The sequence below is a fragment of the Carassius gibelio genome, chromosome B10, assembly GCF_023724105.1.
Source record: "Carassius gibelio isolate Cgi1373 ecotype wild population from Czech Republic chromosome B10, carGib1.2-hapl.c, whole genome shotgun sequence".
NCBI lineage: Eukaryota > Metazoa > Chordata > Actinopteri > Cypriniformes > Cyprinidae > Carassius > Carassius gibelio.
The window spans coordinates 7775172-7788230 of record NC_068405.1 but is presented as its reverse complement, the minus strand read 5'-3'; the positions used below and the strand labels follow the sequence as shown (position 1 = coordinate 7788230).

Sequence of the window (13059 nt, the reverse complement as noted above, 5' to 3'; positions counted from 1 at the left end):
TGTTTACATGCAAAGTAAAGGGTAAATAAAAACCATTTGATTACAATCTAATAATATATTTTGCTATTTAGTGAAATCATGCATTACTATAGGCTCTTAAATAACACAGCAATTAATAAATTATTTGTTGTTTTATTTATATGACCAGTTCCTTTCCAGTTTCCTTTCCTTTCTCCATCGTTTTTGTTGTTTGCAGAGTATTTGTTTTATATTGATATCTTTTATATTTATATCTTTTATCATTTATTTGAATGTTCCTTTAAAAGCAGTAGCGTGTTCACTGCTAGAGTGAATGAGTGAATGAATGATGCAGTGGAATCTGTTTCTAGAGCACGAGCGAATTCCCAGCCCTCGTGTTGTGTTCATCTGGAGGTGTTTGTCTCGCTCGGTCTGTGTCGAGTTTAATGTTCCACGCAGAGCTTCTGAAGTTCACTCGTTCCCAGACAAAGTACAGGAGACACAATGCTGCAGAACACAGGGTGAGTTTGTCTCATTCTTGCTGCTTAGCCCGTGTGTTCTGGTGCGAGTACACTTTAAGAAACCAAGCTGTTGTTTTTACCTGTATTAAAATACTTGGTTTATACGTATGAGCTTATATTTCATTGGCTGTGTCTTGAATGACCTATAGGAGGACTGGAATGTGCTGTCAAACTTTGCAGCCAGTGTAGCTAATTTAACTGCAATTTATTGAACCTGACTTCAGAAGATTATAGAAACATATTTCCCATTATTATGGTATGTTTGCATTATTTTTAAAGATGTTGACCTAAACCCTGATTTCCTGTGCGCAAATCAAACATCCATTGGTATTATACAGCAGTGCTTCACAAACAGGACAAAATAGACAACAAAAGTGCAATCAATCATTAAAAATAAGGTTATATATAAGAGAACTTGTGACCTTGTTGAACTCATAGCAGGTGCAATACAGAAAAAAGTAGGGACACAATTAAAAAAATCTAAAAATATATTTTTAAAAAATCTGAGCCTTTGCTGTTTATGATACAAATGGCAGGTCAAATTGTGGATTTTGACAGAATCAGTTGCAATACTGATTATATCCACAGATATATCCATCTCTGATTAGTTATGTCAAGTTTTATCAGATCTGTTTGTATAGTGCAGTGATTCCGATCGGATTGGATTATTATATAATTATGCATTAATTTTAGGAAGCTGGCAGGATATACCATCTTCATTACCGGAGCGAGTCGAGGTATTGGCAAGGCCATTGCTCTCAAAGCTGCGCGGGACGGAGCCAATGTGGTCATCGCTGCCAAAACCGCTGATCCTCACCCCAAACTGCGGGCACCACCTACAGCGCAGGACTCGCTTGAGCTTACATACCTTTACATTCGGACACGACAGACACTAACATTCAAAAGTAAAAATCCCATTCATTTTCTTTATAGAGAAAGTGATTTTGTGTTCTGATGTGTTTTTAGAAACTAAATTCCCAGTTTATTTCTAAATTACCCATAAAGCCACCAGCAGCGAATGCATTGCTGATTATTCGGTCAAGTTTTTCTTCCTTGCAATGCATTTAGTGTTGTTCATGTCAATATCATAACAGGCTATATATAACAAGCATTGAAGTGATCTGCTTAATGATGGATTTGTTTCTTGCAAACACATTTCTTTGGCTCACAAGACATTCACTGATGGACTGGAGTTTTTATCAGCTGTTTTGACTCACATTCTGACGGCACCCATTTACTGCAGAGGATCCTCTTGTGCACAACTTACATAATGCTAAATATTTCATAAATAATTTAATGTGATAAGTCTGTCTAATTAACATCTGTTTGATAGTTGAATCTGCTGGAGGGAAAGCACTGCCGTGCATCGTAGACGTCCGTGACGAGAAGCAGATCAATAATGCCGTGCAACAAGCTGTGGAGAAATTCGGAGGTGAGTTACAATATTTCATATTCAATTTGAGCACTCAGGTGTGTTTTGTCTTTTATCTTGTATGGTTCTGTTGACAGGGATTGACATATTGGTCAACAACACCAATGCCATCAATTTAACAGGAACTCTGGACACTCCAATGAAGAAAGTCGACCTTATGCTGGGCATCAATCTTGGGGAACGTACCTGACGTGAGCAGAAGTTATTCTTTAGAGTAACAGATCACAGTAAATGTCAGAAATATTTTCTGTTTTAATTGACAGCTTGTCACCGATATTGTCAGCAGAGCTTAACTTGCTTTGAACCCACAATATTCCTCTATCTGTGGCCGCTGTTTTCATTACAGGTTTAAACTGTGCATCCCACATCTTCTGAAGAGCAAGAACCCTCAGCCCTCCTCTAAACCTCAATCCCATCTGGTTCAAAAACCACACGGGTGAGCGTTCTTACATTCAGTGCTCGAGGGCTTTGACTATCACTGAACATTTATCCAGTAACAGTGACACTGATCTTGTTTTCTGCTGTGTCTGTGAAGCGTACACTATGACAAAGTATGGCATGTCCATGTGTGTACTTGGAATGGCTGAAGAGTTCAAGGGATCCATCGCTGTTAATGCCTTTTGGCCCAAGACAGGTAATGGCTTTCCTGCATCAGTCATTAAATAATTCAATTTAGAATCATTAATGCATAAGTAGAAATATATACTAAAATCATACAAAGCAACCTCTTAGTTGAATATTAAAGTGATAGTTCACCCAAAAAATGACTCATTGTCATGTTATTCCCAACCCATTCAAATTTCATTAATCTTTGAGACAGTACTGAAGATATTTTTAATGAAACCTTGGAGTTTTCAATCCTTATCGTTATTGAAATCATTATAATTGCTCTTTCTGAGGTCTGATGTGTCTTCTCCCTCTATGATGTTGCCTAAATATCACTCCACTGTTGCAGTTATCTTGTAAGAGCATGTTCCTGTTAAGACCAGAACAGTCCCTTAGCTTTTCTTGAACATCTGAACCTTGAATTTCTTGAACTCAGCTTATTGTTTTTGTCACTGCTACGATCAACAAAACAGGCAAAAGGCCAAAAGCTTTATTTAATTCAATTGACAAGCTAACCAAACCTCCCTGTCATAACTTTCTTTCCTCAGATGAGCTTTGCTGTTCCTTTTTGAATGATATTTTAGAAAAGACGGATGCCGTCCACCAAAGTTTTTCTGGTGAGGCTATGAATTCTAGTTTTAAAACTAATCTCTCTGGCCAGTCTCTGTTTTCTTCTCTCTTACTAATTCATCTTCTGTTTCTGAGTTAATCTTGAAATCCAATTCTTCATTCTGCTGACTTGATCCTGCTCCTAGTCTTGTTCTGAAACTCTGTGATTCTGTCATCTCTGCACCTATTTCTCCCTTCATAGATGCATCTCTTACCCCTGTCCTCAAAACACCCAACCTCAACCCCTCAGTTTTATCCAAATATCACCCTATTTCATATTTACCTTTCATTGCTAAATTTTTGGAAAGTACTGTTGTCTCCCAGCTTGGTTTTTCCTAGTTGCAAAAAATCCTGTTGATCCTGATCAATCAGTTTTTTGCACATTTAAAGATAGTGAATGACCTACTGCTTTCTTGCAACTCTAGTTCTCTCCCTGTACTTCTCCTACTTGGCCTTAGATTAGGACAGTATCCCACGATTTACTTATTTTCAACCATTTGGATATGGTTATTTCTGGTGTTGCTTTCTTTTGGTTTCTCTGATAGTCAGTTTTATATTTTTGTGCAGGGTTCTTGATCTCCCACTGTACCACTGAAGCAAGGTATCCCCCAGGGATCAGTTCTCGGTCCATTATTATTTATAATTTACTTTCTTCCTCTCGGTCAGAATTTACTATGCCAATGTCATCCAAATATACACTACTTGTAGGCTACTCTATCCATTCGGATTGATAAAATAATTGATGAAAAACAGTAGAGCATGTAGCCAACACCACCAAAACACCACAACAACATGATGTAAATATATACCTTGAATGCAGTTTTGCTTTGAATAAAAGCGTCTGCCGAGGGGCATAAATGTAAATGAGTGTATTTGTGGCACTGTATGCAAATGAACAATAGGAAGTTGAAAGGATGTTCTTCTGTTAAGTCTCTCATTAAAATGGTGCACAATTACCATTGTTTCAAATGTGTATGCTAAACCTTTTATTGATATTCAAAGCTTGACATGTAATGTGAAACATGCTGTAATGAGGTGGAATTGAATATGAATCAAAACCAACAATGATAACTGAATTAGTCTTGTTGCTTCATCTACTTCCAGGCATCCAGACGACATTAATGGACATGTTGGGTGGTTCTGGGATTGGTAAACAGTGCAGGAAGGTGGAGATCATGGTTGATGCAGCCTACACCTTCTCTAAACAACCCACCAGCTTCACGGGACAGTTTGTCATTGATGAGGACATTCTCAGGAGGGCATTAGGGACTTTGATGTGTATGCCGTTGAGCCAGGTTGGTTATACAATATTTATATTTTATTTAATGTAGTAAAGTAATACATTGTCCTATTCAATCAGTAATTTGGTTTGAATAGTATTTTTAGACCATGTTAAGTTTTTTAAAATAACGTGGCATTTCTCATATATTACAGAAAACTGTGAACGTCAACAAAGCACATAAAACATATCATTATCTTTTTAGGTCATCCATTGCTTCCTGACTTTTTCCAGAGGATCTAGCCAGGCAGATGAAGGAGCATGGTGAGTTATGAGACATAACCAGCACATTTCATCTGTTTTTGTTCTGTGTTGTAGAAAAATTTATATTTTACTCTTACTTATTTACTTTCTTAGACATTCTGTGGGTTTTCATATATTTTTGTTTTTCCTTTTGATTTAACTTGTGTTTCTCTCTCAGTATGTATGTTTGTCACCTGAAATGCAACAAAGACATCACACAGTAAAACAAAGAGCCTTTGAAGTCTTTAGTGTGGGCAATTTACTCAGGAAAGATCAGAGGGGTTATCCATAAATAAAGACCTTTGACCTCACGGGTGTGAAGATAATAAAAGCCCAGGGGGTTAGGAGGACCATTGTGTTTTCTGAAAACAGCTAGTTTGTGTTTACGGGGTTAAGTGGAAATTTACAGAGAAGGAGCCTTGTAAGAAGTGGGGGTGATAACAGTATAATAAGGCTGTCTGTTTTCAGTGTGATTCAGGTCTGTTGTGTTTCAGGGTAGCTGCTGAAACAGTGAACGCACCTCTTTAAGGAAAATAAACTTCTTTCCTTAAATATAATTTGATTCCTTGTCTCTTACACTGAGATGCTATTTGTTTGTAATTGTTTTTGCCACAACAATTTGGTGTCAGAATAGTGGGATCTCACGGTGGTTTCTTCTGGTCCTGAGCGGATTTGACGAAGTGATCATCTCAGAGCACCAGGCTCTGGTCTTACCTCGAAAATTGAGAGAGAAGAGCCAAAACTGCTTTCAGGGCCAGAAGTGACTCAGATGAGATCAGAAAGAACCCGGTGGCAGTAAAAGCATCTCAGGTAAGAGACTGTAAATTGTTTATTTTGAGTGGTGTAATTCGACATGACTGTGTGTGAACCATAGTGGCTGACCATCGCTTTGGTGCAAGCAAAGAAGGTTTTCAAGAGGCAAATTGTAACATGGGGCAGAGGTTTTCAAGAGGCAAATTTTATGCCGAAAACTAGAAGCTTTAATTCAATTTTAATGCCGAAAACTAGCTTGTAGGTGGACGGAAGAGCCACAGCGAGCAGAGAACGTTTTCAAGAGGCAAATTGTAACAATGGTGCAGAGGTTTTCAAGAGGCAAATTGTCAACTTTATGCCGAAAACTAGAAGCTTTAATTCAATTTTATGCCGAAAACTAGCTTGTACCATAGTGGCTGACCATCGCTTTGGTGCGAGCAGAGAAGGTTTTCAAGAGGCAAAATTGTAACACGGGCAGAGAAGGTTTTCAAGAGGCAAATTGTAAATTTTATGCCGAAAACTAGAAGCTTTAATCAATTTTAATGCCGAAAACTTGCTTGTAGGTGGACGGAAGAGCCACAGCTGATTAGGTGAACTAGAATCATTCAATCGAGTGAAGATTTTGAGTAAGCTTAATTTACAGAGCATTTTTGCTAACCTTGCCGATTTGAGGTGACAAAATCGGATCTGTTGAAGACGTTTAACAGATTATAGACGTGCGTCGAAGGAAATCCAGAAGAGATTGAAGTCAGCCAACATGGGATCACCAAACAGTAAGCTAGCAAAATTTTTATACACCAGTTTTTGGTCAAATAGAAAAAGAATTATGGGCATAAGTGTACACAGAAAAGCTGATTAAATATCATGAATTTCCTGAAGAAGGGACATTGAGTAAAGTAAGACTGAATGTGTTGAGAGAGGCAGTAAAAAAAAAAAAAAAAAAAAAAAGAAAGAAACAGATTGGTTATGGTATGTGTTCGTCACGTGTGTAAAGGATGTACTCAGACTATAGGTTGTTGGTTAAAAATAGGCTGAAAGTTGATAACGTAAGCAAATGCAGAAAGAATTGGCATGTAAGGGTGAAATGAAAAAGATGGAAGAGAATGTGTGTGAGATAACAGCTCCACCGGAGCAAAATGCTACTAATGAAAAGTGTGTTTGTGTTTTCCAATATGCACCCGAGATCGGGTCAGCACCGCCGGCTTATAAACATCACTACCCTGTGGCAGACCTGACAGCCCTGAAACTGGACCATGATCTCAACTGCTCTCCGTTCCAAAGACCAGCAACAAATTCAGCAGGAGTTGCAGCGATAAGAGCACGAGGAGCGGCAGATGTAGCAGTGCACATGACGAAGAAAAGGACGTCTTCGGAAACGCGTCTGAAACTGTTTCCAGCACAACTGATTCAGAAAGACCAAGCACCAGCAGGCCGCAAGTGAAAAGTGGACAGATCAGCGTCACAGCTCCGAAAGACACAGCGCCAAAAACATAAGAGCTCTGATGGTCAAAGTTGCGGGTCCAGATGGGCCAATTTTTTTTTGTTTGTTTGTTTGTTTGTTTGTTTTGTTTTTAGAGCTTGGACAATGATATGAGAGACCTGATGGCACATCTCATGTTACCAGATCCGCAGGACGTGAGCGAAAGGTTTGCGAAAGAACAGCTTTTACTGTGCCAAGAGTTCAGCCCGACTTCAGAAGAACTGAGACGGATGCTGGGTGTGAAAATGGGTCCAGCGAACTGGCATAAGGTGAGCAGAAAACTGGCGACAACGAACGTGAGATGTGCGCACACAGACTGGGACCATGCAAGCAACAAACCATTCAGGAAAGAAGTGGAAAATTTCACTAATGCAGTAAGCGCAGAATTTCCTCCGCGTGTGGACACTGAAAAGATTAAAGACAAGGAGAGCAGGACGGAGATGGTCCAGTTCGAGGAGGTCAGTGACTGACTACGAGAAAGGGAAGTGAACATTTATTTCTAACACGCAAAACACGCACAAACACAAACACATACACTGATTTACTGTCTGCTATCTGCAATGAAGAATCTGCTTGCAAATCTTTGTGTGTTTGGAAAAATGTTGTGAATGATGAAAGTTTGAGCAGTGTTTCTGAAGAATGTTTAAAACTGTACAAAACCACAGGGTTTTCTCAAATGCCAAGATACCCAATAATAGTAGAGGGAGTAATAATTAACTTTTAAGTCGATTCCGGAGAGTGCCAGAGCACTTTACGACCATGTGACTTGCCATGTGTGCCGAAAATGACAGGAAAAGTGTATGAAAGCACTTCGGCTTCAGGCCATCTGATCCATCATCTAATGGCCAGAGATTTAATGTGTGAATTAAATTTGACTCTCCGTGCTGATTCCTATGGCATTAGCATTGAGGAAGCACCACAAAAAAAAACATGTTCTAAATTTGAGCCGCAGTGGGCTTACCAATGGTAGATAAAAGAAGTTGATTGGGCAGAGATGATTTTGAAATTGGCTAAAGTTTGAACAAAACCAATCAACACAGAGTTTATGAAGCCTGATAAAATGCATTGCACGTCACATGTCGTAGTTGAGTGAGACTCAGAGTATGAAGAAACTTGGTTTAATGGGGTGGAGAATGAAAGTGTGAAATTTGACAAGATTTTCTGGACCGAGAATGTGTGTGTGTGTGCTTTCTGTGAGTTTGAATGAACAACAATTGCAGTGTTATTTAATGACAGAAGAGAGTGTTCCTCACCTATTTGTGTCGAATGTCATAAAGCAGCAGTGGAAAGATTTAGGGTTTTTTTTTTGTGAAAAAGTGCCTACAGGCCACAGACTGGGTTGAAGTTGATAAAGACATAGCACAGAGCAAAAGTGTTGGAGCATTTAAATCAAACTGTGATTTTGATGTGCAGGTTTTGAGAACTGTTCTTTTGTGAAGAATGATGTGTGTAAAAAAAAAAAAAAAAAAAAAACCTTAGAAGAAATTGGGGTGGGGGCTATTTCTGCCTCAGATGTTTATATTTCTTTGGCAGAAATACCATCAAAATTGTGGGCAGAGCGATGATTTATTAATCTGTGCCAAAGATAAAACTATCTGCATTGCCGACACTGTGACTCTCCTGAAGCATCTTGAGCAGGGGGACCACAAGGTTAGTCTTTTAAAGCTGCAGTTTGTGAAACAGGAAGTAAACTTCCTGGGACATGTGATCAATCCAAATAGCAAAGCACTGTCTGAGAAATGAGTGCGGGCCATAAAAAGGTCCCAAAACCAGTTACAAAGAAACTGATGCTGTCATTCTTGAGGATGTGTGCTTACTGCAGAACATTCATCCCTAATTATGCCATTTTTGAGCAGCCTTTACAAGCCCTAACGACAGGGAAAAGGCTGAAGTCAGGTGACAGACTTGTCTGGACAAGCAAGGCTGAGGAAGCATAACATGAAAGTGCAATTTGCTATTGCTCCAAAGTTAGGCCTTCCTATCATAAACTGCCTATTTATACAGATGGTTGATGAAAAGAATGGTTTTATGTCTTCTGTTCTCTTGCAGACTCATGGTGACAGACTGCGACCTGTGGCCTATTTTTCAACTAAACTTGAAGCTGTATCTGCAGGACTTCCACGCTGCCTGAGAGCAGTGGCAGCGGCCGAGCTGGCTGTGATGGCCTCAAGAGAATTTAAGCTACTCTGATTTGACTTTAATGGTTCCACACGCAGTATCCATGATTTTGCAAGAGCAGAGAACGTCACATTTGTCTACAGCCCGATGGCTGAGGTATCATACGATTTTGTTGGACATGCCAAACATAACTGTAAAACGATGCACAACTTTGAATCCTGCCACCCTTCTGCCCACACAGGAGGATGGTGAGGAACATCACTGTTGTCTGTCAGCACTCGAACAGGTGTGCACACCATGTCCAGACCTTTAAGACATACCGCTTGATAATTGTGACAATGTCCTCTTTGTGGATGGGTCTGCCTCGAAAGATCCACAAACAGGGCAGAATAAAGTGGGTTATGCTGTAACGACTGAATTTGAAACTCTGAAATCTGACAAATTACCATCACACTATTCTGCGCAGGCAGCAGAACTGGTTGCATTGATCGAAGTGTGTAAACTGACAGCAGATAAATGCGTGACGATATACACAGACTAGCGATACACTTTTGGGGTCACGCATGACTTTAGTGCTATGTGGAAGCACAGAAAATTATTGAAATTGGAAGGGAGGCCGATACTAAACGCGTCTCTGGTATCGGACCTGCCCGAGGCTATTCTATTGCCAGACAAAATTGCGATTTTTAAGTGCGCAGCGCATACTAATGATAAAAGTTTCACCTCAACAGGAAATGCTAGAGCTTATATGGCTGAGGATCAGAATGAAGATAATAGTAAAAGAGCCACTTGCGCACAAGTTGACATTAATCTTTACATTTCTCCTTGTTTACAGAGCATGCAGTCTTTTTCCACAGGAGCTGAGAAAAAACAACTGGAAGGCATCAGGCTGTTTATAGCATGTGGAGATCCGTTGTTGGAACGCCCTGTTTTTCCAAACATTTTTTTATTTTTTATTTTTTTTTAAACATTATGCTAAGTTGACACATGGGTTAGACCATGTATCAAAAGGGGGAATGATTGCACAGATGAAAGAATTGTGGTTTACCAAGGGCTTTCTCAATATTCGCTGATACTTAAAAAAAAAAAAGTCAAAACAAATTTGAGGACATTCTAAATTCTCTTTGGTAGACCACCATTCATGGGAATAGAAGGGGGAAAAAAACCCAGGGTTCCATCAACGGATGTGTCTGAAAACGAAATGTTGAATTACTGCAAAGAAATGTCTTGTCTGTTATCCAACAGTTGTGTGAAGGTGAAAGCTGCCCAGAGGAGGTTGCTGAGATGTTTCTGCATAAGATCAGGCCGGGGGATTACGTGGTAATTCGTGACCTGAGGAGGAAGAACTGGAGGGCGAAACGGTGGCGAGGGCCATTCCTAGCGTTGCTGAGAACACACACGGCGGTGAAGGTCGGGGAGAGAGCTTCGTGTGTGCACGCCAGTCACTGCAGGAGAGTTCGCCCATATCGGAAGGCCAACAGGAGGAGGAGCCTCAGCAACAACAAGTTCAACAATAAGTCTCAAGATTGAGCCCAAACACCAAGTGCAAGAGCAAGGTCACTCAAGAGGAGTGATAAGGCCGGTGAGCAGAGTAAAGCCATCTGTACAGCCACAACCAGAGACATTGCAAAGAGCTGCAATCATTAGACAAGATGGATCGCTCAAGACCGTGGTACCCATTCAGACTGCCAGGAATGTGTGGACTTTGTAAGACTACATTCAATTTGACTTTGCAACATAATTGAACCCATGAGAGAGGCCGTAAGAGAACCTGAGCGGACTGACAACCTGTGGGCCGGGTGGGTTTATGTCTTTGTGGGGAGGATGGATGTACTGGATAATTCAAACTGTTCTACCAATTGTAGTGATAGGAATTCTGATCATGTTTTGCTTGCAATGAATTATGAGATGTATTTCCAGCTCAGTACAGTGATTGGTCAGGGCTGGGTCGCCCATACAAGCAGTAAAACTGAACGCTTTTCTGATAGATAGTGAACACTATTGTGATGATTATGAGAGTGACGAGAGTGATGACATTTACACAGAAATGTGAAGATTGATCAGGTATACGAAAGTCATATGAGGAGTATAACTGTGATGAAATGACTTGAAACAATTATAATAATTTACGTTTTCAATATTATAATCATGTATGAGTTTGCATAGAATTAAAAACAAGCAAGTTTTTAAGTTATTATAATCAAAACTAATGTTAAATAATCCAAATCGTTTATCAGAGAATGATAAAGAGGAGGAATTGTTGTAGAAAAATTTATATTTTACTCTTACTTATTTACTTTCTTAGACATTCTGTGGGTTTTCATATATTTTTGTTTTTCCTTTTGATTTAACTTGTGTTTCTCTCTCAGTATGTATGTTTGTCACCTGAAATGCAACAAAGACATCACACAGTAAAACAAAGAGCCTTTGAAGTCTTTAGTGTGGGCAATTTACTCAGGAAAGATCAGAGGGGTTATCCATAAATAAAGACCTTTGACCTCACGGGTGTGAAGATAATAAAAGCCCAGGGGGTTAGGAGGACCATTGTGTTTTCTGAAAACAGCTAGTTTGTGTTTACGGGGTTAAGTGGAAATTTACAGAGAAGGAGCCTTGTAAGAAGTGGGGGTGATAACAGTATAATAAGGCTGTCTGTTTTCAGTGTGATTCAGGTCTGTTGTGTTTCAGGGTAGCTGCTGAAACAGTGAACGCACCTCTTTAAGGAAAATAAACTTCTTTCCTTAAATATAATTTGATTCCTTGTCTCTTACACTGAGATGCTATTTGTTTGTAATTGTTTTTGCCACAACATTCTGCATTGACTTTCAAGCAAACTTCAGCAGACATCTCAGTTTGTGTCGATATTTTAACTTTCCCTTCAGGTGCCACTCCAGCTTTGAAAAGTGGAAAAACCAGTGCAGATTCTGCCCCCACGGGACCTGTTTCTGACATGTTCAACATAATCAGAGGAGTTCTCAGTCCAGATGTAGTGAAAACCACACAGATTCGATTTATCAGGTACTGATGATGCATTTAAAACATTTGAGTTAGTTTTATGGCTTTCAGTCAATGTCTTTTTTTGTTCCACTGAATAATAATAAATAATAGGGTATGTTATAATTTATAGGGTAAATTACAATTTTGAATTATGCCACAAAAAAGTCATGAGGTCATATTATGAAGTAAATTTTGAGATTGAGATGATCACAAATTTATTATGACTTTTAATCATTCCTGACTGAGAAGCTCATTGTGAATTATAAATCAAAATTATGATAGTCATTGCTGACTTTCAAACCCCTTGACTTGTCTCATAATTATGACTTGTGTTGAAAAAAATTTAATGATGAAAACCATGTTCTTTATCAATAGGGAAATTAAAGCCCACGATGGGTTTCATGTCTGAAAAGCTGAAGATTAAGGGTGACATGGGCCTTGCCATGAAATTGGAGAAGATGATGGGCATGATGAAGTCTAAGCTGTGATATGATCACTCACTCTACCATCTCCTGCCTCACATGATCTACACGATCTCTTTTCTAAATCAATGTTTGCATTAAACCATTTCCTCATCATTTGTTCAGCTCATACTCATTTTAATAAATGATTTTTCTTTGTACCTTCTTCACTGCATGTTCTTTAATAGTATAGTTTGCAACATTATTCTGAAAAGTCTCTTTAATAATTGTAGCATGGTAGCCGTAGTTTTCAGCAACATATCATGATGGCTATAGTTAGTGTTTTAGGATTTAACCACATTATTAAAGGAGCTCATTCAAACGGTGTGAGCAGCTTTCACAATCTTCTCATGTTTTTTTTTTTTTTTGTAACATGTTTACTATAATAATTGTAGTATTGTTTAAGGGATGGAGGTCAAACTCCTAAAACCTGATGCTTATATATTTAGTTTTCTTCCTTCTTGAAAATTATTTTAGAAAGTAAAGAAGAAAAAAAAAAAGACATTTCTTTGCTTTGATTTTCTGCTTCGGTAGGAAGCTAATATTTGTCAGAACAGGCATCTGATGCTCTAAAATTGTATGATCCTATATAGTAAAATGCATTT

The 13059-nt window shown here is 39.0% G+C and overlaps 1 pseudogene; it reads left to right on the top strand.

Annotated features, from left to right (window-relative positions):
- Window positions 1-320: 320 nt before the first annotated feature.
- LOC127966085 (hydroxysteroid dehydrogenase-like protein 2) lies at window positions 321-12606 on the top strand (annotated as a pseudogene).
- The last annotated feature ends 453 nt before the right edge of the window (window positions 12607-13059 follow it).